Source organism: Cryptomeria japonica, chromosome 3, assembly GCF_030272615.1.
Source record: "Cryptomeria japonica chromosome 3, Sugi_1.0, whole genome shotgun sequence".
NCBI lineage: Eukaryota > Viridiplantae > Streptophyta > Pinopsida > Cupressales > Cupressaceae > Cryptomeria > Cryptomeria japonica.
The window spans coordinates 532,267,017-532,291,706 of NC_081407.1; positions in this window are offsets into that span (position 1 = coordinate 532,267,017).

The following is a 24,690-nucleotide window of genomic DNA, read 5'->3' on the forward strand; positions in this document are numbered from 1 at the left end:
CGGCTGCATAAACATTTCACTGATGCTCGGTGAACACTGATGATTCAACGGTAACCGACTGAACTCGGTAAGTACTGCGAACTTGGTATAGACTGACTTTCCTTCACATATTCTTCGAAGACCGACTTAACTCAGTAAAGACTGTGAACTCGGTATAGCATACTGGAGTGCTAGGTAGACTCTGTAACTTGCTTCTCTTACCGTCTGAACTTGGTAGACTCTGTCTAACTGCTTTGCCGAACATTCTGAACTCGGTAGACTCTGTCTAACTGCTTTGCCGAACATTCTGAACTCGGTAGACTGATATGACATTTGTGTAACATCAAAGACAATAAACAATTAAACAATTGTATCCAACATCTTATACTCGCATCTTTTAGAAGGCAATTAGTCACTTTTTTATGGTTTATTATTTATTGATTATTGATATACTAACCACACATGTAATGACTTAATTGAAGTGTTGTGCCTGCAGCTATCAGACCTCTTTTCTAGCTTTACATAGGTACTATGTTTGAAATCCATTCAGCATAGTCTATAGCTCTGATAAATCCAACTTTTAGCAGTTTAGGGTGCATCTTAGCTACTAGTTTAATAAAAATCTGAGAGCAATCTTATACTCGCATCTTTTAGAAAGAAATTAGTCATTTTGTTATGGTTTATTATTTATTGATTATTGATTTACTAACCATACATGCAATGACTTAATTGAAGTGTTGTGCCTGCATCTATCAGACCTCTTTTCTAGATTTACACAGGTACTATGTTTGAAATCAATTCAACATAGTCTATAGCTTTGATAAATCCAGCTTTTAGCAGTTTTTCTAGCTCAGCCTTGACTAGAAGTGCCACATGAAATAAACTAAATAACAAAGCGACTAATTGCTTGTAGAAGGCATCTTATACAAGTTAACTTAATAGCTATCTAAAGGTTAATTGAACCTGATTTCTCAATTATTTCAAGGTTAACTGAACTTGATTTCTCAATAATCATATTTTCAAGGTTAACTATACTACACCAAGATGAAGGATTTAATCTATATGAGCATGAGATTAAACTATATGGATGCAATATGGATGAAAGTTTCAAGCAATAACAAATTCAAGCCTTTACTAGGTTTAGGTTGCATTTCATTTTGCATCTCATTTTACATTTCATTCTGTATTTTGTGAATTTAGAGTTATTTCAGTATGGTAATAATCTCTTTATCTTATGAATGAGAGTTGGAAGCATCATCATTTCTCTGATTGAGTACTTGTGTATTGAGATGTTAGCTACATACATAAGCATCTTATATAGATTCAAAGATTTCATTATCACTCATTTGCATTCATCTTATTGCATATATATATATATATATATATATATTTGCACTACTCATTACTCATTTTCAACATTTATTTGCATATGAAAAGAAACAAAAACAAATGTTCATATTCATTTGCATTTACATACATCCATACTAAAAAATAATGCATACATATAGAAGACATCTCATAATCGATTGACACAAGTATTGCATTCATATAGTTTAATCTCATGCTCATATAGATTAAATCCTTCGTCTTGGTGTAGTCTAGTCACTAGTATTGCTTATAAAAATCTGAGAGCAATCTTACGCTCGCATCTTTTAGAAGGCAATTAGTCACTTTGTTATGGTTTATTATTTATTGATTATTGATTTACTAACCATACATGTAATGACTTAATTGAAGTGTTGTGCCTGCAGGTATCAGACCTCTTTTCTAGCTTTACACATGTAATATGTTTGAAATCCATTCGGCATAGTCTATACCTCTGATAAATCCAGCTTTTAGCAGTTTAGGGTGCATCTTAGCTACTAGTTTAATAAAAATATGAGAGCAATCTTATACTCGCATATTTTAGAAGGCAATTAGTCACTTTGTTATGATTTATTACTTATTGATTATTGATTTACTAACCATACATGTAATGATTTAATTGAAGTCTTGTGCCTACAGCTATTAGACCTCTTTTCTATCTTTACACAGGTGCTATGTTTGAAATCCATTCGGCATAGTCTATAGCTCTGATAAATCCAATTTTTAGCAGTTTTTCTAGCTTAGCCTTGAGTAGCAGTGCCACATGAAATAAACTAAATAACAAAGTGGCTAATTGCTTTTAGAAGGCATCTTACATAGGTTAACTTAATAGCTATCTCAAGGTTAACTGAACCTGATTTCTCAATTATTTCAAGGTTAGCTGAACCTGATTTCTCAATAATCATATTTTCAAGGTTAACTAGACTACACCAAGATGAAGGATTTAATCTATATGAGCATGATATTAAACTATATGGATGCAAGATGGATGAAATTTTCAAGCAATAATGAAGTCAAGCCTTTAATAGGTTTAGGTTGCATCTCATTTTGCATTTCATTCTGTATTTTGTGAATTTTAGAGTGATTTCGGTATGGTAATAATCTCTTTATCTTCTGAATGAGAGTTGGAAGCATAATCATTTCTCTGATCAAGTACTTGTGTATTGAGATGTTAGTTGCATACATAAGCATCTTATATAGATTCATACATTTCATTATCCCTCATTTGCATTCATCTTATTGCATAATATATATATATTTGCATTACTCATTACTCATTTTCATCATTTATTTGCATATGAAAAGAAACAAAAATAAACATTCATATTCATTTGCATTTACATACATCCATACTAAAAAATAATGCATGCATATCGAATAAAGCATATAGAAGACATCTCATAATCGATCAACACAAGTACTATGAAGTCCAATCAGATCTCATATATATATAATCATCAAGTCTCAGGGTACAAAATAATGTCAACTGACATATACAAACTCCCATCGGAGCAAGAATCATAAGGGCTACAAAAAATGGGTGTGTACAAAAAATATCTGAGCTACAAAAATAAAATCTAGCTCTCAGCCTCTCCCTCATCGCCTGGTGGAGGAGGTGGAGCCTGCTGACTGGAAAATGTAGTCTTGGATGCCGAAGAATGTAGTATTCAGCCCCACAGTGGGTGCTAGAAATGTGTGTGTGAAAAAGTGAAAAGAGGTCTGATAGCTGCAGGCACAACACTTCAATTAAGTCATTACATGTATGGTTAGTAAATCAATAATCAATAAATAATAAACCATAACAAAGCGACTAATTGCCTTCTAAAAGATGCAAGTATAAGGTTGCTCTCAGATTTTTATAAGCAATACTAGTGACTATACTATACCAAGATGAAGGATTTAATTTATATGAGCATGAGATTAAACTATATGGATGCAAGATGGATGAAAGTTTCAAGCAATAATGAATTCAAGCAATAATGAAATAAACTAAATATGGAAAAAGCTAAACTAAGATGCAATAATCTCAAAAAAGGCAAGCACAAGATCTTCAATGACTCTAGAGCAAAATCAGCATAATAATCTCCAAGGTGTTTCTCAAGTATCTCTGGGGTGATTTGAATGAGAGCTGAAGGCTGAATTTATAGAGAATTTACAAGAGATATCAAGAAAAAGCACAATTTAGATCTAATTGAAATAATTGAGAAATCAGGTTCAGTTAACTTCAAGATAGATTTCAATTATAGTTCAATTGAAATGCATTTAAATAAGAAGTTCAAGTTGCATTAGAAATAAGAATTAATTAATTCCATGCATTTGTGATAAAAATAGATAATTCTTTGATTTATTCAAGAAAAGAGTCTCTTAATGCAACTGAACTTCTTTTTCTCAAAAGCTTTGAGTTTTAATTTTAGAGAATAATTCAATTTAATTGCTTTTTTAATTTAAAGTTCTCAATTTAGAAAAAGAAATAATATCTCAAGTTTGATTTCTCTCTCAATTCTTTTATTCTATTTTCAGATTAATTCCTCTTTTGTAATAAATTAATTCCTTTTTTGCATGATTAAATGGCAAATTTATTAATTAATTAAATATGCTAGGATATTTAATAAATTAAATAGGATAATTGATCAAAAAATGATATTCTTGGAATGATTTAATTAATTATATAAATATTTAATTAATATTGAGTAATTGACTTGCCATGCAATATTTGATGATTAAAGAGTTAATTAATGTGCTCAAGATTGATTTAATTGTCTTTGGTTAGGACCTTGGTGATGTTGTCGAGATTAGGGGCCCATGGTTTAGATGACCAATTTTAGGGTATTACATTTTCCCCTCTTTAAATTAATGTGCAAGCAACACGTTGGTTCAAAGAATAGTTGATGTCTAGGAGATGCCAATTCTAAACTTGATTGATCATGAACTAGATGAAAAGTGAGGTGTTTAGCTTCATTTGAAGTGATGAAGCTGAACAAAGTTGATTAAAGCGATACTGATCCTGAACTTGATTGAACTAAGAACTATAGAGAGCAAAGATACCGAACTTGAACTTGATTGATCAAGAAGCGGATCTTACTGATCTATAACTTGATTGAACTAGACTCAGCGAGTGAAGATAAAATCGATCTTAAACTTGATGGATCAAGATATGATGAGCAAAGATAAACTATCCAGCTTGATTTGATGTGATGAAACTGAACACCTGCTTAGATTAAGCGTGTGATCGAAGATACTCTTTAAACTCTTGATTGAGTTTAAACGAATAATCAACTAGATGTAAAGCGATGAAACTAATTAACGTTAAGAGACTGATTCAGATAAAGACAAATATCAGCTTGATTTGAAGCGATGAAGCTGCGATGCCCCTTAGCAATAAGAATTTGATTTTCTTTAGTTAAAAAAGATTTTTTGCTTGACTTTGATGAAGATTTGAAAATTTTCTCGACTTTGAAGATGTGAGGTCATAAGGTCATGAGTAGGCCCCCTTAGGAGCGAAATCGAAAGATAGCGAGGGTACATGATGATTACGCAATTGTTTATCAATGATTTTGATTTGAGCATAAATGATTTATAGGAATATTTGAAAATTTGGCTTGATGAGAAATTGAGCAGAAAGTTGGTTTGTAGAATAAAATTGAGATTCAGCGTTGATTCATGAGAAATTGAGTGCAATTTGAAGAAAGAATGAGCTTTTGATGAAAAGCACTAAGTGGTCAAAATTTTGGATTGTGACTAGCAGAATGATCTCAAATTTTGATTTTGATCCTGAAAATGGAATCAGAATGGGCAAATTAGCTAAGGGTACAATTTTCATGTCCATCGGTGCAAGTTGAAAAATTAGAGTTTTGGCTATATATGGGGTAAAAGTGTCATTCTCAATTCATTTTAACCCTCCAAGTTTGAAAATTCGCAAAGCCTTCTATGAAGAAAAATGGTGTTTCCCACTCATATGCATCGATTCAAGCACCAAAGATGACATAAACAACCTTGGAACTATGAGCCAATGGTAAGTGATCTATCTTAAGCCTGTTATTCATTCCAATTTTGAATTTTTTTGTTGAATTTTTAAATTTTTGGCACGTTGAAGTCGAGTTTTCTTGTTTTGTCATGCGAGACAGGATCTTGTCTTGTATGACAAACTGATTAAGTCTATTTTTTTGTTTTATCCCACCAGTTTTGTCATTCTAGGCCTACCCTTTTATCGTACGAGAACATTCAAGAGAGCCCCTTTTGTCGTGCTAAGGCTAGTCTTGTGTCGTATGGGAGTCTTTTGTCATACTAGGTCTATTTCTAACTCATACGAGTTGCTGCCTCTACTTTGTTTTGTCGTTTGAAAAATAGTGAGCATTTTGAAGGTGCAAACTTGAAATTTTAATTTTGCAGTTGATGTAGTTGGATTTGCATGATGTTTTGCTTCTATTATAGGCTAATTTGAAATGTTTCCTGATGCTCTGTTGTTTGATTTTTTTGTAGGTTCGATTGCCTCATGTTCTTTTCATATGTGTATATCCACCGATGATGATATTAGTGTGTCAGTTGTCAGAGGTTGACCGGGCACATATTGATTTGTGCGGATTGAGCCACCTTCTTGATTTACTTGATATCCGTGTGAATCACAGAATGCTGACTGTGCTTGTAGAGAGATTCCATTATGAGCATAACACATTCCACTTTCTAGTTGGGGAGATGACCATCACTCCCGAGGATGTTTATAAGATTCTTTGTATCCCTTTTGTTGGAGGGAAGGTTGATTATGATGCAGTGCAACTTCCTAGGTTACTCGTTGTTAGACATGTTTTTAGAGATCCTGACATTTTGACATGTTCTATTAGTTGGGACATGATGATGACCAGGTACAGTGAGGACTTTCCACTGGCTTGCATCTTGGCAGGTTTTATCAACTGCTTTCTAATGCTGAACAGGGGACAACAAGGTTTTTTGTGTGGATGGGGCAGGATGTTGGAGAGGCTTATTGATACCCCTCAAAGATTAGGCTGGGGCTCTTGTATATTAGCACATATGTATCACAAGATGCATGAGATCATCTTCTGGGAGGGGAAGAGTATGGCTATAGGAGTTTTGATATTACAGGTATGGGCTTGGGAGCACCTCTAAGTTTGCAGGCTGATTGTAAATGACAACAAAGATCCTGGTCATCCCATTATATATAAATATTTAGGATATGTTACTCAACCCCATCTGGGCAAGACAAATTTTTGGAGATGGCAACTAGATGATTTGATACCCATGACATGGAGACCGTATAGGGGTCTAGAGCCATGAAATGATTGGAGGGTTGTTCACAAGGATTTGTTCATGACTCGCCCACTCATCGGTAGATCACAGATAGTAGTCGAGTGATTCATTTTTTCTCAAGTGATGAGGCAGTATGGTAGACCTCAGGGGATCTTGCAGGAGTACATTGCATACGTACGTTATGTAGATGAGGAGAGGTAGGGATGGGCACCGAGACTATCTTATGCCTTGAGTATGCAAGAGCTGACTAGATTACATTGTGGTGCAAGAGCACCTCAGCACACAAGCATACCAGGAGGTCAAAAGTCATAATGTGAACAATTTGATTGTATTTGAGTCATTCATAATGTATTAAGGTCATTTGAGTCCATTGAATCATAATATGTAAGGCTAAATGAGCCATTTTGTCCAAAGTTGCCCAAGTTGTGTATTTGAGTCTTGATTGGGTTTATGAGGTCAAATTTGTGTAAAAGTATCATGAAAGGGGAAAATGATGTAAATTGTGTTATTTGGTCCATTATAAGGTGTTAATAATTTTCATGTAATATCTTAACAAGTTTTGAGTGCAAACTCAAAGAGTTGTCAAGACAAAACCTAGATAGAGGAGGTGTCATTTGGTTGAAAGGTGGTTATTTAGTTAATTTTCAAAGGGAATTCGACCCAAGAGGTTGATTTATGTATTTAAGGATTTTAATCCATGAAAATGAAGAAATGGAAGGCATTGGGAAGCATTGAAATCAATTTGGTAACAAGTTCTTGGTTTTTCAATTTGTTATTTTGGTGTTTTAAAGGTTTTCCTCTGGTTTCCAGGCCTTGTATGGCCATGTACAGCCTGGAAAACCATGTATTATTAATTGGATAGTGTATAAAAATGAATAAGCTTTCCATTTCTTTTTTTTTGAGTTTATTTCATGCAGATTTGAGAAAGTTATGGACGTTTTGGTGAAAACAGTTTGTAACTGCCAAAACCCTGCCTAGGGTTAACCAGTTTTGGGAAAAGCTTCATAACTTTTGATTTAACTGTTGGATCTGGCTATAACTTGGGGAAAAGTTGTTTATCTGATCTATCTACAATTTGACAGAAGCGATTGGATTTATTTTAAATATGTAAAAATTTATTAATGACTGTTCATCTGCATTTTATTATGAAATCAGACTGGTAAAGGTAGGGGCAGTCCTGTTGCAGCATTTGATATGGCCAAATTAAGAATAATGATGAAGAAAGGATATATGTTTTGGAAAGGTCTCGGAACCCTCTTTCAATTTATTTTTATCTCACTTAATTTGGTTAAGAATTGAAGAAGTTGTGGTTATTTTTGTGAAAACAGTTTTTAAGGATGAAACCTTGAACTAGGGTACTCCATGGGAATAAAGAATTTGTTGTCTCATGTTTTGGTGAATTTTATGATCTAAAATATTGAATTAAGGTCTGTAGGGATGGAATATAACCTTTTAAAGTGGTTTGGGGTTGATTGGTGGCATATGGTGGAAGTATTTGATAGACAACCCTTGTGTAAAGATTATATTGTGATTGCATTGTAGAATGGATGAATACTATTTGCATTGCCACTTAATGATTGTAATGATGATTGGATCAGCAAGATCCTTGGTTGTGAGTTGGTTTTCCATGATGCTCTGCATCAAATTGGTATCAGAGCTCAGCAAAAGATCTGGGCTGAGCAAGTTGTTTGTGTTTTGTGTTATTGATGAGTTTTGGTTGCAGGTGCTTGTCCATCTAGTTGCAAGAGGAAGTTGGTGTTGTGTGTGGGCAGACAAGGAAGGTCTGTCAAGGGCCAAAGGGATGTTCCATTGGTTTCCAAGAGACTAGGGAGAGAGGCAAGGAGAGGACTCCTAGGTGAGGCAAAGGTGAGTTTTTTTTTTTGGTGAGGTGATGCAGCATGGAGAGGTGGACTTATGGTTGGTAAAAGCACTTGGATGGCAGCCATTACATACTCCATTAATAGGAGTTATTGAGGAGGCAGATATAAGGACAGTCCTATGTCATTTTGGAGATGTTGATTGTAGTAAAGGCATGAGAATGGTGATAAGATGAAGGAAGAAAAGAGGCATAAAAAGGCAAAGACAAAGATGAAGGTTTCAGTCTAATTTTTTGCAGGTTATTATCCCTATGTTTCCAAGGGACTTGGAAACTTTTCAAGGTCGGTAGTATGGTGCAAGAGCACCTCAGCACACAAGCATACCAGGAGGTCAAAAGTCATAATGTAAACAATTTGATTGTATTTGAGTCATTCATAATGTATTAAGGTCATTTGAGTCCATTGAATCATAATATGTAAGACTAAATGAGCCATTTTGTCCAAAGTTGCCCAAGTTGTGTATTTGAGTCTTGATTGGGTTTATGAGGTCAAATTTGTGTAAAAGTATCATGAAAGGGGAAAATGATGTAAATTGTGTTATTTGGTCCATTATAAGGTGTTAATAATTTCCATGTAATATCTTAACAAGTTTTGAGTGCAAACTCAAAGAGTTGTCAAGACAAAACCTAGATAGAGGAGGTGTCATTTGGTTGAAAGGTGGTTATTTAGTTAATTTTCAAAGGGAATTCGACCCAAGAGGTTGATTTATGTATTTAAGGATTGTAATCCATGAAAATGAAGAAATGGAAGGCATTGGGAAGCATTGAAATCAATTTGGTAACAAGTTCTTGGTTTTTCAATTTGTTATTTTGGTGTTTTAAAGGTTTTCCTCTGGTTTCCAGGCCTTGTACGGCCATCTACAGCCTGGAAAACCATGTATTATTAATTGGATAGTGTATAAAAATGAATAAGCTTTCCATTTCTTTTTGTTTGAGTTTATTTCATGCAGATTTGAGAAAGTTATGGACGTTTTGGTGAAAACAGTTTGTAACTACCAAAACCCTGCCTAGGGTTAACCATTTTTGGGAAAAGCTTCATAACTTTTGATTTAACTGTTGGATCTGGATATAACTTGGGGAAAATTTGTTTATCTGATCTATCTACAATCTGACAGAAGAGATTGGATTTATTTTAAATATGTAAAAAGTTATTAATGATTGTTCATCTGCATTTTATTGTGAAATCAGACTGGTAAAGGCAGGGGCAGTCCTGTTGCAGCATTTGATATGGCCAAATTAAGAATAATGATGAAGAAAGGATATATGTTTTGGAAATTTCTCAGAACCCTCTTTCAATTTATTTTTATCTCACTTAATTTGGTTAAGAATTGAAGAAGTTGTGGTTATTTTTGTGAAAACAGTTTTTAAGGATGAAACCTTGAACTAGGGTACTCCATGGGAATAAAGAATTTGTTGTCTCATGTTTTGGTGAATTTTATGATCTAAAATATTGAATTAAGGTCTGTAGGGATGGAATATAACCTTTTAAAGTGGTTTGGGGTTGATTGGTGGCATATGGTGGAAGTATTTGATAGACAACCCTTGTGTAAAGATTATATTGTGATTGCATTGTAGAATGGATGAATACCATTTGCATTGCCACTTAATGATTGTAATGATGATTGGATCAGCAAGATCCTTGGTTGTGAGTTGGTTTTCCATGATGCTCTACATCACATTGTCTCAGATGAGACTATATGGATGTTGTTGCAGATGGGGGGGTCTTGCCTCAGTATAGGGATTGGTTCTAGCAGCATCCATTCTTGAGATTTACGGATCCAGCTAAGCAAGTACCTCGCATAGAGGAGATAGAGGATGATGTTGGCATATGCACACTCCAATGAGACATTGTAGGTGATTGAAGGTTTTTTCATTGATGACAACCTTACAATCCTATGACACCGGCAAGGCATTCCACCGACACTAGCAAGATCAAACTCTACACTGGCACACAGATCATCGACACCGATAGTGAAAGGAAGCATACCGGCACAGAGGCCGACAGGATTTTTGTTGTAATATATTTTGTTTATTATTTTGTGAAATAATTGTAAGCCGACTTGGCAAGTTGTAAAATGACTCTTATATGAGAGAGATCATTGTAGAACATTTGTAAGTAAGGAAGAAGAATGTAATTAGGCAAAATAAGGCAGACCTATTATGTGAATTATAGGTTAAGGGTTTATGTAAGAAGCAGAGCAAAAACTAGTACTGGATCTGGCATTATAGATGTTATTTTGAAGCAGTACAAGACACTCGATTTATATAATCCATTTTGTAAGTCAGTGAGACTTCCTATTTTGTATTTGAGCAGTGAGCTCTAAGCAATTGACCTTCCTACATGTGTAGGCCCCCTCTTGTAGCAGTAATATTCTCTTATTGGCCAGTAAGTGAATATTGTGGGTCACAAATCCCACTGAGGTTTTTCCCACACCGATTTTCCTCGTTAAATCTTTGTGTTATGATGTGTTTTTCATGTGGTTGTTTCTATCTTTGTTTATTGCATTATTTTCTGCTTACCGGTACACTTTTCTAATATGTTCAACATGTTTTAAGTTAAGAAATTTAATAAACCGGTTAGATATTGATTCACCCCCCCTCTCAGTATCTGTGGGAATCCTAACAATTGGTATCAGAGCTTGGTCCTCTATTTTCAGAAGCCTAACAGCTTGAGGAAGATCTTGACACCAGTAGAGATGGAAAAATTGATGAAGCAACTTGAAGGAGCTCTCTCAGACTATGATGCAGAAAAATTGAAAAATATCAAACTTGAAAATGATCTAAAGGCTGCTCAGGATATTATTCAAGAACTTCAAGAAAATCTTACTATTTCAAGAAACAAGAGAAGAGAGCTTTGTGAAAAGATGCAAAATGAGAATGATGAAAAAGAAACTCTTAATGATATGATAAACAAGCTAAAGCAAGAGAACATGACAAAAAAGAATGAGATGCAGGATATGACTATGAGATTTTGTAAAGAAATTGAAGATAGAAAGAAGAATGAAGAAGATTTGACTAGAAGACTAAGTGATGCTACAAATGAAAACACAAGACTCAGCTATGAAAATGATTTGTTGAAAATAGATCTGATGCACACTTAGAATGACTCCAATGAACTAATGAGGCAGAAAGAAGTCTTAGAAAGAGAACTAGATACTGCAAATCAACATAAAGAGAAATTTAAGAAAAGCTCAGAAGAACTTGGTAACTTGCTGAAGAATCAAAAACCTAAAGGTGACACTTGTGGAATTGGCTTTGAAGTTGGTGAAAGCTCTGGTACTGCAAACACACAGGATCATAGCAAACTGGTAAGACAACCTACTACTTATAAATTCAATGGCAAATGATTTAACTATAATAAATATGGTCATAGAGAAAATCAATGTAGATCTAGAAATTATCAGAATATCAACACACCCACCGGTCAATGTTAAAAATGCAACAAAATTGGTCATAATTCTGAAAATTGCAGAATGAATGTGAGATGTTATGTTTGTGGAAGATTTCGACACCTATCTAATCAATGCAGAACACAAACTGGCATAGGTTATGGGAAAGCTATTCAGAAGAATAATGTGACTTGCTATGCATGTAACAAGATTGGGCATATTGCAAAATTCTGCAGAAGTAAAGGATCACTGGTAGACAACAAAGGTTCTAGTTTGAAAGGTAAAGAAAAAGTTGAAGAAGTTAAGCAAGAATTTTCAAAACAATGGATCAGGAAATCAAAACTGAATATGGATAGGAATACTACTCCACCGATAGAACCAAGTAACACTCCACCAGTAGAATAGAGTAGCACTCCACCTTTAGGAGTCTCTTCATCAAATTGAAGAAATTTCCTTGAGGGTTTGGCAATCAATGAGACATATGCTATTATTCCCTCAATTGATGGTAAGAAGTTGAATTTACTTCTATACCGGCAGATATGTTAAGTGATTACTTAACCGGCAAGTAGTAAATGTGGTAGTTGGAAAATTGACATTATAAATTAATGTTTTTCGCTCCATTTCACTTCACCGAGCATTCAAACATTCGAAGAGCATGAAATCTCCAGAGCTAAGGCATTCCAAGCAAAGAGGCAAGACATTTCAACAATCAATCCTTCCAAAGGTAGAAAAAGGTATTTATAATCATGGCATCCTCCTCTGCACCTGAATTCATAGCAAACCCTACTGTAGTCAAGGTAATCAAATGCCCTAGGCTTATATTTCAGCTAGTTCCTGAGATAGTTAAAAAGGATGACAATGTAGGTGCTTTTTCCCAAATTCCCAAAGGAGTTGTTTATGCAGAAGACCCTAGAATCTATATCCATTGCCATATAGAAGAATTAGGAGATGAATAAATAAAAAACATGTACAAATCTGTTATCTGTGATGATTCTAGTAAAGTAAAACCTGAACACCAAATTGTTCAAACCCTAGGATTCATAGAAATTCTCAGCATTTCGAATTTCCCTAAGGAAGTTATTAGGATAGTGTTAAGTAGAGTACATGGTGCATTCTTTTGGCTTGAATCCATCCATAAAATTATCAAGGAAGCTGTGAAAGCTGTAATAGGGTTACCCTCCACTGGTAGCAGACCAGATAAAACAAAGAAGGTCTCAAATGACCTGGTAATGAACTTAACTGGTGCAACATCCAATAGAAGGTCTCTAAGGGTTAATGATGTGACCGATATAAATGTGATATTGGTTAGCATGATTTTAGGATACAAAGCAACACATGCAAATAGACTTAACTCAATTTCAAGTTTATGCATAAAAAGTGCACATGATATGGTAAAAGAGAATGTAAAAATTGATGTATGTGAATGGCTAAAAGATGAATTGATTGGCAATTTAGGAAAAATCAAGAAGGATAAGAAAGGGAATTTTAGATTTGGTAATTTACTTGTATGCATAATGCTACACATAACCAAACAGGTGCCCGGTATAGGCAACAAGAACCTTGGATTTAAAATACCGGTAGGGAAACAATTATTAGACTTATTCAACAACATGGGTGAAAACAAGGAAAAGAATATTGATGAGTATTTTCAAGCACTAAAGGCCAAAATGAACAAAAGAATTAGACTGTCATAGGAAATTGTTAACAAATACAAAGATGATATATGTTTTGTCATTAAAAAGGATGAGATCTGGATGGAAGCAGTTATCCCAAGAACAATTTGGGTTACTGAAATGGGCTATGAGACTGATGACCATATCATTGAAACATATGCAAAAGCTCTTCTGGAAGCACCAAATGAACCTAAGGAGGAAGTATTTGGTAGTGCTAAGACCATTGAAAGCCAAATTCAATCTAAGAAGAGAGTAAAGAAAGTAGAAGCAATAGTAAGAAGAGGTTCAAGGCAGGCTAAGGCTATAAAACAAGATGTACTGAAACAAACTGGTATCACTGAAGTTGAATTACAGGAACAACAACCAGAAACTCACTTGTCACTGTTAGGCCCTGGAGACAACTGAGAGGGGGGGTGAATCAATTGTCTACTAATTTCAAACCAAAAACAACTTAACCACCTTAATGCTTAATATCGATAAACTAGTTAAGTATGTTAGTAAATAGTTTTAATAGTTAATAGCTATACCGGTAAAGATTAATGCATAAAATATAAACACAAAGTCATCTACAACATATGAAACCAATATTTGTACGTGGAAACCCTGTAATGGGAAAAATCATGGTGGGAAACCTTACCCACAATCAGGTGATACTACTACAGATAGTAAGTGTACATAAATGGGGTCTACACATGCAGAAAGTCCAATAGCCTAGAGCTCACTGCTCAGTCACAAAATGGGAGTCACACTAACTACAGTTGGATGGTTAAATACAATAAGAATGTACTGCACAAAATAGCATCTTCATATGCTAGATTCAGTACCGGTGTAATGCTGACATGCTTTCACAAAAACCTAACTTCACCTTCAAATGATGTCTTCATGTATAGCTCTACATAATCTCGCATATACCTTCACACAATTCTTTTTCGCATTCCACATTCGATCTTACAAATAAGATCTTACATCTATACCATAACCTAAGACCAATTTTAGTAGGTCGGCTCTATAAGATATTACAATAAAAATATTTTGCAAACAATATAATATCTGATGCAATAACTAATTGAACATGTCGGTTTAATGCATTTACAACAACAATTAATCATTTCCTTAGCGTGCCATGCTAATCTAGAAAAGATAAACCTGCCGGTGTAACCCTAGGTAACCCTGGACCTATTTTTTGGTAAAAGCAAATATGCAAATGTGAATATACCAATGAACAAAACTCCGGGACAAGATGTCCAAAAGATGTCTTCGATATTACCAAGTGTCTTCCACATAATTCCAAGTGCCGATGATCATTACATCCTGCCAGTGAACCATATACCAGTAACTGTGCAATAGTTACTTGCTTGTCGGTGCTAGTGTTTTAGTAGGTGTTGACATCATGACAAAACCATACCAAAATACCAACAATCTTCCCCTTTGGCATTGATGGCAACACAAGATGGAAAAACCATCAAAGTGCCAAAACATAAATGCCAAGTATCAAAAACCAACAATCTCCAAAAAGATTATAACCAGAAATCAGAGAGTAAGAATCTCTCCTAAACAACAATCTCTCCCCCTAGGAGAAACATGTGTTTTCCAAAGTTTCCATACCAATTTCTCCAAAAGATAATGTGTTTTTCCATATATATCTCTCACCCTTTGACATAAAATGTCAAAGTTACAATAATACCAAGTTCATATACAAAATACCAACTACTCCCCCTGAGAAGTAGCTTCCTCATCAAAGACCGGAGTAAAAGTTTTGTCTTTTAATTATGTCAGTTGATGACAATCATCAACTGTCTAAGTCTCTACCGGTGGTGCTATGACTCCAAGCTGATCTTTGAGATATTCAAAAGTCTCCTTAGGCAAAGGTTTTGTGAAAATATCTGCAAGTTGTTCTTTAGTGTTCACATAAACCAGTTTTATCTCCTTTTCTTCAAATTTTTCCCTTAGAAAATTTAGTTTGATAGAAACATGTTTTGTTTTAGAATGTAGTACTGGATTCTTAGATATATCAATTGCTGCAGTGTTATCACAATATGTGGTAATAGGTTCCTTGCATTTTACCTTTATGTCTTTCAACATTTTCTTAAGCCATAGTACCTGTGTACAGTTAGTTGCTGTTGCAACATATTCTGATTCTACTGTTGATAAAGATGTACAACTCTGTTTCTTATTCAACCAAGAAACTAATCTCTTTCCAAGAAAGAATGCTCCACCGGTGGTGCTTTTTCTATCATCCACATCTCCTGCCCAATTTGCATCTGTGTATGCACATAATTCAAAGTTTTCATCTCTAGGATACCATAATCCAAGATTTATAGTACCTTGTAAGTACCGGAAAATCCTTTTTACTGTTGATTCATGATTTTCTCTACGATTACTTTGAAATCTTGAAACAATACATACTGCATTCATAATATCAGGTCTGGTTTGTGTTAAATACAGTAAACCTCCTATCATAGATTTGTATCTAGTTGGATTAATAGGTGTAGATTCATCCCTTTGAGATAATTTGTCATTTGTAGTCATAGGTGTGCTTACCGATTTAGAGTTCTCCATCCCAAATTTTTTTACTAACTCTTTTAAGTATTTGGATTGACTCAAGAATATACCTTTGTCAGTTTGTGAAATCTGCAATCCTAAAAAGAATTTTATTTCTCCAATCATAGACATTTCAAATTCTTGCTGCATTTTAGTAAAAAATTCCTTACATAAACCATCTTCTCCTCCAAAGATTATATCATCAACAAATACTTCTATAATCAAGATGTCATCATTGGTTATTTTGTAATATAAATTGCTGTTTGCATTTCCTTTAGTAAAACCAATCTTTAAAAGATACTTATCCAATCTTGCATACCAAGCTCTTGGGGCTTGTTTCAGTCCATACACAGCTTTCCTTAACCTGCAAACCATATCATTGTCCTGTCAAATAAAATCCATCAAGTTGTTCAATGTATACTTCCTCTTCAAGATCTCCATTCAAAAATGCACATTTAATATCCATTTGATAAACTTTGTAGTTCTTGTGTGCTGCAAAAGCCAAGAATAATCTGACTGCCTCAATTCTAGCTACTAGTGCAAAGGTTTCATTGTAATCAACTCCTTCTTTCTAAGAATATCCCTTACATACTAGTCTTTCTTTATTTCTGACAACCTTACCATCTTCATTAAGTTTGTTTCTGAATACCCATTTCGTTCCAATTACATTTTTATCTTTAGGCCAAGGAACTAATGTCCAAGTGTTATTTTTCTCAATTTGTTCTAATTCTTCTTCCATAGCTTTAATCCAAAATTTATCTTCACATACCTCATTAATAGATGATGGTTCTATTTGAGAAATAAGACATACCTCTTCATTTTCCAATCTTCCTCTTGTCATAACTCCTTTAAATTTATTTCCAATTATCTAATCTTCAGAATGATTCAATCTTACATACCGAGGTGTCTTTGTTTGCTATTGTTCTTTAGTTATTGTGGAATTCTCAGATGGTACCGGGGTAACTGGATCTTCATTTTGTACTGGTGGATTTGGTGTAGGTTCATTTGTCACAATTTTTGTTGCCGGTTCAAAGTTTATATACCTTGAAGTTCCTCTGAATTGTTCATCAATTTTTACATTTGTACTCTCAACAATTTTCTGCAATCTCTTGTTAAAACATCTATATGCTTTGATCTTAGATGAATAACCAAGAAATATTCCTTCATCACTTCTAGGATCAAATTTGCCAATATACTCATCTCTTCTAATATAACATTTACTTCCAAAAATTTTGAAATATTTAAGAGTAGGAGTATTACCAAACCATAGTTCATGAGGGGTCTTACCGGTTTCACCTTTGATGTGAATTTTGTTGAATGTATAGACCGCTGTGCTAACTGCTTCTCTCCAATACACATGTGGTAAATTTGCTTCTGATAACATACTTCTTGTTGCATCCAAGATAGTTCTATTTTTCCTTTCAACAACTCCATTCTGTTGTGGTGTTTGAGCTGCTGATAGCTATCTTCTGATTCCATTCACTTCACAGAATGTATTAAAGTCATTAGATGTGAATTCTCCTCCTTGATCTGATCTTAAACATTTGATTTTCTTACTGATTTCATTTTCAACCATTGCTTTGAACAGTTTAAACTTTCCAAGTGCTTCTGATTTTTCTCTGAGAAAAGTAACCCAACACATTCTAGAATAGTCATCAATGATTAGCATGAAATATCTATCACCTTGTAAGCTTTTAGTTCTAGCTAGACCACATAAATTAGTGTGAATCAAATCAAGAGAATTATTGGATTTTTCTGGAATACTTTTGAAACTAGCTCTAACTTGTTTTCCAAATTGACATTCCTTGCATATTGTGTTCTGAGGTTTGATAATTTTAGGTAGATCTCTAACTGCCTTAGTAGTACTGATCTTTACCATACAATCAATGTTTAAATGACAGAGTCTCTTATGCCATAACCAACTTTCATCTATATGTGCAATTAAGCATGTCTTTTCACTGTTGTTCAAATGAAAGATATTACCTCTAGTCTAATTACCGGTTGCAATTTCCAAACCAGTTCTATTCATGATTTTGCATTTTGCATTTTTAAATTGTAACTGAAATCCTTTCTCAACTAATTGACCAACACTTAAAAGATTATGATTTAATCCTTCAACATAGTAAACATTGTCAGTGTTATGCTTACCATCAAGAGATATTGTACCCTTACCTTTGATTGAATAGGCTTTGCCATCTCCAAATCTTACTAAACCTCCATTGTATTCTTGAAAGTTCAAGAATTTACCTTTGTCTCCTGTCATATGATGTGAGCATCCTGATTCAATGATCCATTCATCCTTTACTTCAACTTTAGCTGCTAGGGCTTGTTCTACCGGTTGAACATTAGGTGTCGGTTGATCTTCTATTATAGAAATAAAAACTCATCCATTGTCTATCAGATCCTCGTCAGAATCATCAGTCACACCTTCATCAGCAATGTAACAAGATTTGTCTTTGTTCTTCTTGAATCTGTATCTCTGATATTCAGGATTAGGTTTGTATTTCCTTCTAGCTTCTTCTCTTAGTCTAGCATGTCTATTAGGGCATCTTGAATCCATATGACCAATCTTATTGCAGTTAAAACATTTAAAGGGTGATTTAACTTCATACTTACTTCCAATTGGACCTTTAGGCATTTTCCTTGCAAATGGTGCTTCAAGTTTTTCAAGTTCTTCATTTTCTTTCCTACTTTCTTCAAGTTCTCTTGCATAAAAGGCTTTCCAATCAGATTTGTCAAATGATGTAGCAGATGATGTTGATGGTTTAAAGGCTAAATCTATCTTTATAGTAGCAACAGGACCAAATTCTTCAATTTCAAAAGCTGAAAGTTTCCCAATCAATGTATCCCTAGTTACTGATGTATTAGGAATTGTTCTTAACTCATTTATAGCAGTAACCTTCATTTTATATGCCGGTGGCAATCCTCTTAATATTTTTGAAACAATTTCATCCTCACTTAAGGTTCCTCCACAACATTTCATTTACTCTTTCCATAAAAGAAGAAATCCTTTCATCTTCTTCCATTTTCAGATGTTCATACCTGACCCGGAAGCTTTCAAGTTTTGCAATTTTGACTATGGAATCTCCTTCATTCAGTGTTTCCAAATGATCCCAAATAGCTTTAGTAGTAGACCTATCTGATAATCCCATGATTTGTTAATCTGATAATGTGCTCAAAAGTGCTTCTCTTGCTTTGCACTCATTTTCCTCATCATTAGCCAAGGTAGTTGGACTGGGCTAACCAGATACAGCAGCAATGTAACCTTTCTTTGTTACTTCCCAGACATCTTTGCCAATGCAATTTAGATGTGTCTCCATTTTGATCTTCCATATGCCATAGTTGGTTCCATCAAGTTTAGGACTGTCCTTCCTGAAATAATTAGTAGACATTGGATCTCCTCAAGTTGTTAAACTTTTGCAAAAGAGGACTAAGCTCTGATACCAATTGTTAGGTCCCAAAGACAACTGAGAGGGGGGTGAATCCATTGTCTACTAATTTCAAACCAAAAACAATGTAACCACCTTAATGCTTAATACTGGTAAACCAGTTAAGTATGCCGGTAAACATTTTTAACAGTTAATAGCTATACCGATAAAGATTAATGCATAAAACATAAACACAAAGTCATCCACAACACATGACACCAATATTTGTACGTGGAAACCCTGTAAGGGGAAAAACCATGGTGGGAAACCTTACCCACAATCAGATGATACTACTACAGATAGTAAGTGTACATAAATGGGGTCTGCACATGCAAAAAGGCCAACATCCTAGAGCTCACTGCTCAATCACAAAATGAGAGTCACACTGACTATAGTTGGATGGTTAAATCCAATAAGAATGTATTGCACAAAATAGCATCTTCATATGCTGGATTCAATACCAGTGTAATGCTGATATGCTTTCACAAAAACCTAACTTCACCTTCAAATGATGTCTTTGTGTATATCTCTTCTTAATCTCGCATATACCTTCATACAATTCTTTTTCGCATTCCATATTCAATCTTACAAATAAGATCTTACATTTATACCATAACCTAAGACCAATTTTAGTAGGTCGGCTCTACAAGATATTACAATAAAAACATTTTACAAACAATATAATATCTGATGCAATAACTGATTGAACATGTTGGCTTAATTCATTTACAACAATAATTAATCATTTCCTTAGTGTGCCATGCTAATCTGGAAAAGATAAACCTACTGGTGTAACCCTAGGTAACCCTGGACCTATTTGCCGGTAAAAGAAAATATGCAAATATGAATATACCAATGAACAAAAATCCAGGACAAGATGTCCAAAAGATGTCTTTGACATTACCAAGTGTCTTCCACATAATTCCGAGTGCCGGTGATCATTATATCCTGTCGGTGAACCATTTACCAGTAATTGTGTAATAGTTACTTGCTTGTCAATGCTAGTGTTTTAGTAGGTGTTGACATCAATGACAAAACCATACCAAAATAGCAATAGTCACCAGTAGCATCTTCTTCAAAGAGTGACAAGCCAGCGAAATTTAAAAGAGTTGTAAGGAAAAGACAACCTTCACCGGTATCTCCACCAGCAGAATTCAGAATGTTGGTTCCTCCTCAACAGGTTACAAATCAACCAATGTAACTGAAGTTCTTTTAGATTCTTTGAAGAAAATAACTGATTGTAGTTCACAAGCTTATAAAGCTATAGATGAAACAATCCCAATTTTGAAGATGATAGCCCCAAAATGCAACATAGATAATAAGGATTCTTTAAGTCAACTTGACACTTTGTCGAAGTATATTACTGACAACACATTGATAGTTGAGCAAATAAAGGAAGAGGCATTCAAAGATAGATTGGAAATTGAAAAACAAAAACTCTTTGAGAATCAAATAAAGAAGTGTACTAGGGAATTTGACACACTTCTACTGGAACTATGCAACTCATTGAAGGAATTTAAAACTCTGTACAAAGATACTTGCAAGACAAACTTTTTAACAGTTGACATAGATAATAAAATGAGCAAGGTACAAGAAGAAATAAATAAACTTGCTGACAATTTGGTTAATTCACCCGATACATTATCAGTTTTTGAGCAAAAGATAACTAGTTTTGAGGAAGAATTACTAAAGCTAGAGAGAGAAAAGGAGAGAATAATAAACAAGGCTAAAAATTTGAGACTAAGACTAAGTCCAAGACTGGACTATCTAGCATCCTTGAGAAAGGAAATATCTGAGGCACTTGTACAAGGACAAAAAACACCAGCAGAGCATATGCAGCACCTCACCAGTATAGTTCAAAGAACAGAGGCAGCGATAAAAGAGGTTTATGGAAAGCATAAATTTGGTTTTGGTGGATCTTTTTCAAATTGTAACCACCGACTTACAAGATTGAGACAGAAAAACTACAACTCTATTGACACCTTGACAACCTTTGTCATTGATGCCAAAGGGGGAGTAGTAGTATGAGAAAATAATCTGCAAAAGATTTATCTACTTAGGGGGAGCTCATATATTTTTGGTACACATTTTTGGAAACAAGTTTTGGATACACTTTTGAAATTTTCTCACGAGTCTTGCCATCAATGCCAAAGGGGGAGATTGTTGGCATATGCACACTCCAATGAGACATTGTAGGTGATTGAAGGTTTTGTCATTGATGGAAACCTTACAATCCTATGACACCGGCAAGGCATTCCACTAGCACTAGCAAGATCAGACTCTACATCGGCACACAGATCACTGGCACCGATAGTGAAAGGAAGCATACCGAAACAGAGGCCGGCAAGATTTTTGTTGTAATATATTTTGTTTATTATTTTGTAAAATCATTGTAAGTTGACTTGGCAAGTTGTAAAATGACTCTTATATAAGAGAGATTATTGTAGAACATTTGTAAGTAAGGAAGAAGAATGTAATTAGGTGAAATAAGGCAGACCTATTATGCGAATTATAGGTTAAGGATTTATGTAAGAAGCAGAGTAGAAATCAGTACTAGATCTGGCATTATAGATGCTATTTTGAATCAGTACAAGACACTGGATCTATATAATCCATTTTGTAAGTCAGTGAGACTTCCTATTTTGTATTTGAGCAATGAGCTCTAGGCAATTGGCCTTCCTGCATGTGTAGGCCCCCTCTTGTAGCAGTAATATTCTCTTATTGGTCAGTAAGTGAATATTATGGGTCACAAATCCCACCGAAGTTTTTCCCACACTGGGTTTCATCGTTAAATCTTTGTGTTATGGTGTGTTTTTCATGTGGTTATTTCTATCTCTATTTATTTCATTATTTTTTGCTTACCGGTGCACTATTCTAATATGTTCTGCATGTTTTAAGTTAAGAAATTTAATATATCAGTTAGATACCGATTCACCCCCCCCCTCTCAGTATCTGTGGGAACCCTAATAGATGATGCCCCTGCATAGGGATAGGGATAGGAACAGAGATAGGGACAGAGAGCCAAGGCTCCGAGGTGGGTAGGTGGTGATCATACAACCATCCTCTATAGCCATCCCCTATAAACTACTCCTTAAAAAACTAGTCCTGAAAAAAATACTTCTTAAGATCATCAACCATATTAGTATGGAAATAAACTAGTTTTGGACAGAATTTTGACTGAGATAGACTAGTTTTTGGACAGAGTTTCGACTACAATAGACTAGTTTTGGACAGAGTTTCAACTAGGATAGACTAGTTTTGTCACGGATAGAGTTTTTGATCACTGAGTTGTTTCTTTTTTTCTCCAGTTTTGGTATTTTAGTTTTAGTTTCAGGGATGAAAACACAGAAAACACGTAGTATGAATAATAAATCCAATCACAACATGTAACCATACAGAAATTGGTGAGAGAAGAAAATTTTTGCTTGTAGACTCAGGTACACACCCAATAGCTAATCAAAATACGGCCGCTGAGTCTCACGCAATGGATTCTCAATGTCATATTATTCGACTCCAAATGCTAATGGGGGCACAAAATGACAAGTATCTTGGTAGAGTTACTATCTCTCTTGTACAAAAATTATCCCCCCTTTCGGAGGTGAACCAGGTAGCTTCTAATTTGAATTGGAACAAGTAAGGGGTTTGTTCGGCTCATCGAGGTATAAACTCAATTAAGAGGTCTCCCAGCCTTGAAAACCAAGGTTTAATATACCCGAAGGTACTAAGGAGAGCTATTCTTGAGCACTGTCGTTGACTTGATTTTCATCAAATCACATTTATTTTATAGTGGGTTGGAGTACTTGGAATTTAGTCATTCCCACTTGGGTCATTCCCCTCACACCGACCCTAAAGGTTTTAAGAGTTATTAGCTCCTCGGGAGGGTAGACCCACTAAAGATATACAAATCTCAAACTTAAAGAAAACACCTCAAGGGTCTGGATTTCTGATTGTCTAAAAAAAGACAAGAGCATACTTTCCTACCTCGCAAAATTTACTTAAAACACGAAAAACAGATTTTTTCTTTAACCAGATAGCAAGTTAGGTTCTTCTTAGACAACCTGCAAAGACAACAAATCAGTAGTCATATTGTCTTTGTGCGACAAGCATATTCTTCGATAAGCGTTCTGCAAAAAATTGATTAGGCTATGAAAAATTCTTAGATAGATAGATAAGCAACCAGGGTCAGTCGTCAGTATAATCAAAATTGAATGAGAAAATTGAAGAATGAAATTTTCATTTTAACTATAAAAATACATAATCATATGACAATTCTTACTAGATCGTATGATAAATCATACTAGATCATATGACACCTATAGTTTGTCTTTTGAGCATATGGGAAATGCCGTACGAGAAATCGCGGAAACTGTACGGACGAAAATCCGAAGTCAAAAAATCTGAAAAAAAATAAAAATAAAAAGTTAGTCTTGGAGGCCGAAAAATGTAGTATTCGGCCCCACAGTGGGCTCCAAAAATGTGTGTGAAAAAGTGAAAAGAGGTCTGATAGCTACAGGCACAACACTTCAATTAAGTCATTACATGTATGGTTAGTAAATCAATAATCAATAAATAATAAACCATTACAAAGCGACTAATTGCCTTCTAAAAGATGTGAGTATAAGATTGCTCTCAGATTTTTATAAGCAATACCAGTGACTAGACTACACCAAGATGAAGGATTTAATCTATATGAGCATGAGATTAAACCATATAGATGCAAGGTGGGTGAAAGTTTCAAGCAATAATGAAATAAACTAAATATGGAAAAAGCTAAACTAAGATGCCTTATAAACTAGTCTTGAAAAAAAAATAGAGAAAAAAAAATGCCCTGGTGAAAACCTGGTAAACAAGCACCTTGCTAAAAAAAAAGAATCTCTACCAAGTAGGTGAAAACTTGGAAAATAGATGCCTCTTGTACTCAATGCTCCTTCTATCAACGCAACATTGGCATTTCTCGCTTTCATGTATCTTTATTATCACTTGTACATATTTCAGGCACTTTTGTGACATCCTGGTTTGTTGGAACCCTCATGGCTTGAAACTGATCAATGTTCTATTCTTAGGTTAATCGATAAAGCACATTATATGTCCTAAGCAGTATCAATAAAGTCATATTTCCATCAGTGAATCTAAGTCATCCACTCTGAGTCAGTTACCTATCTCCTAACTACCGAAGA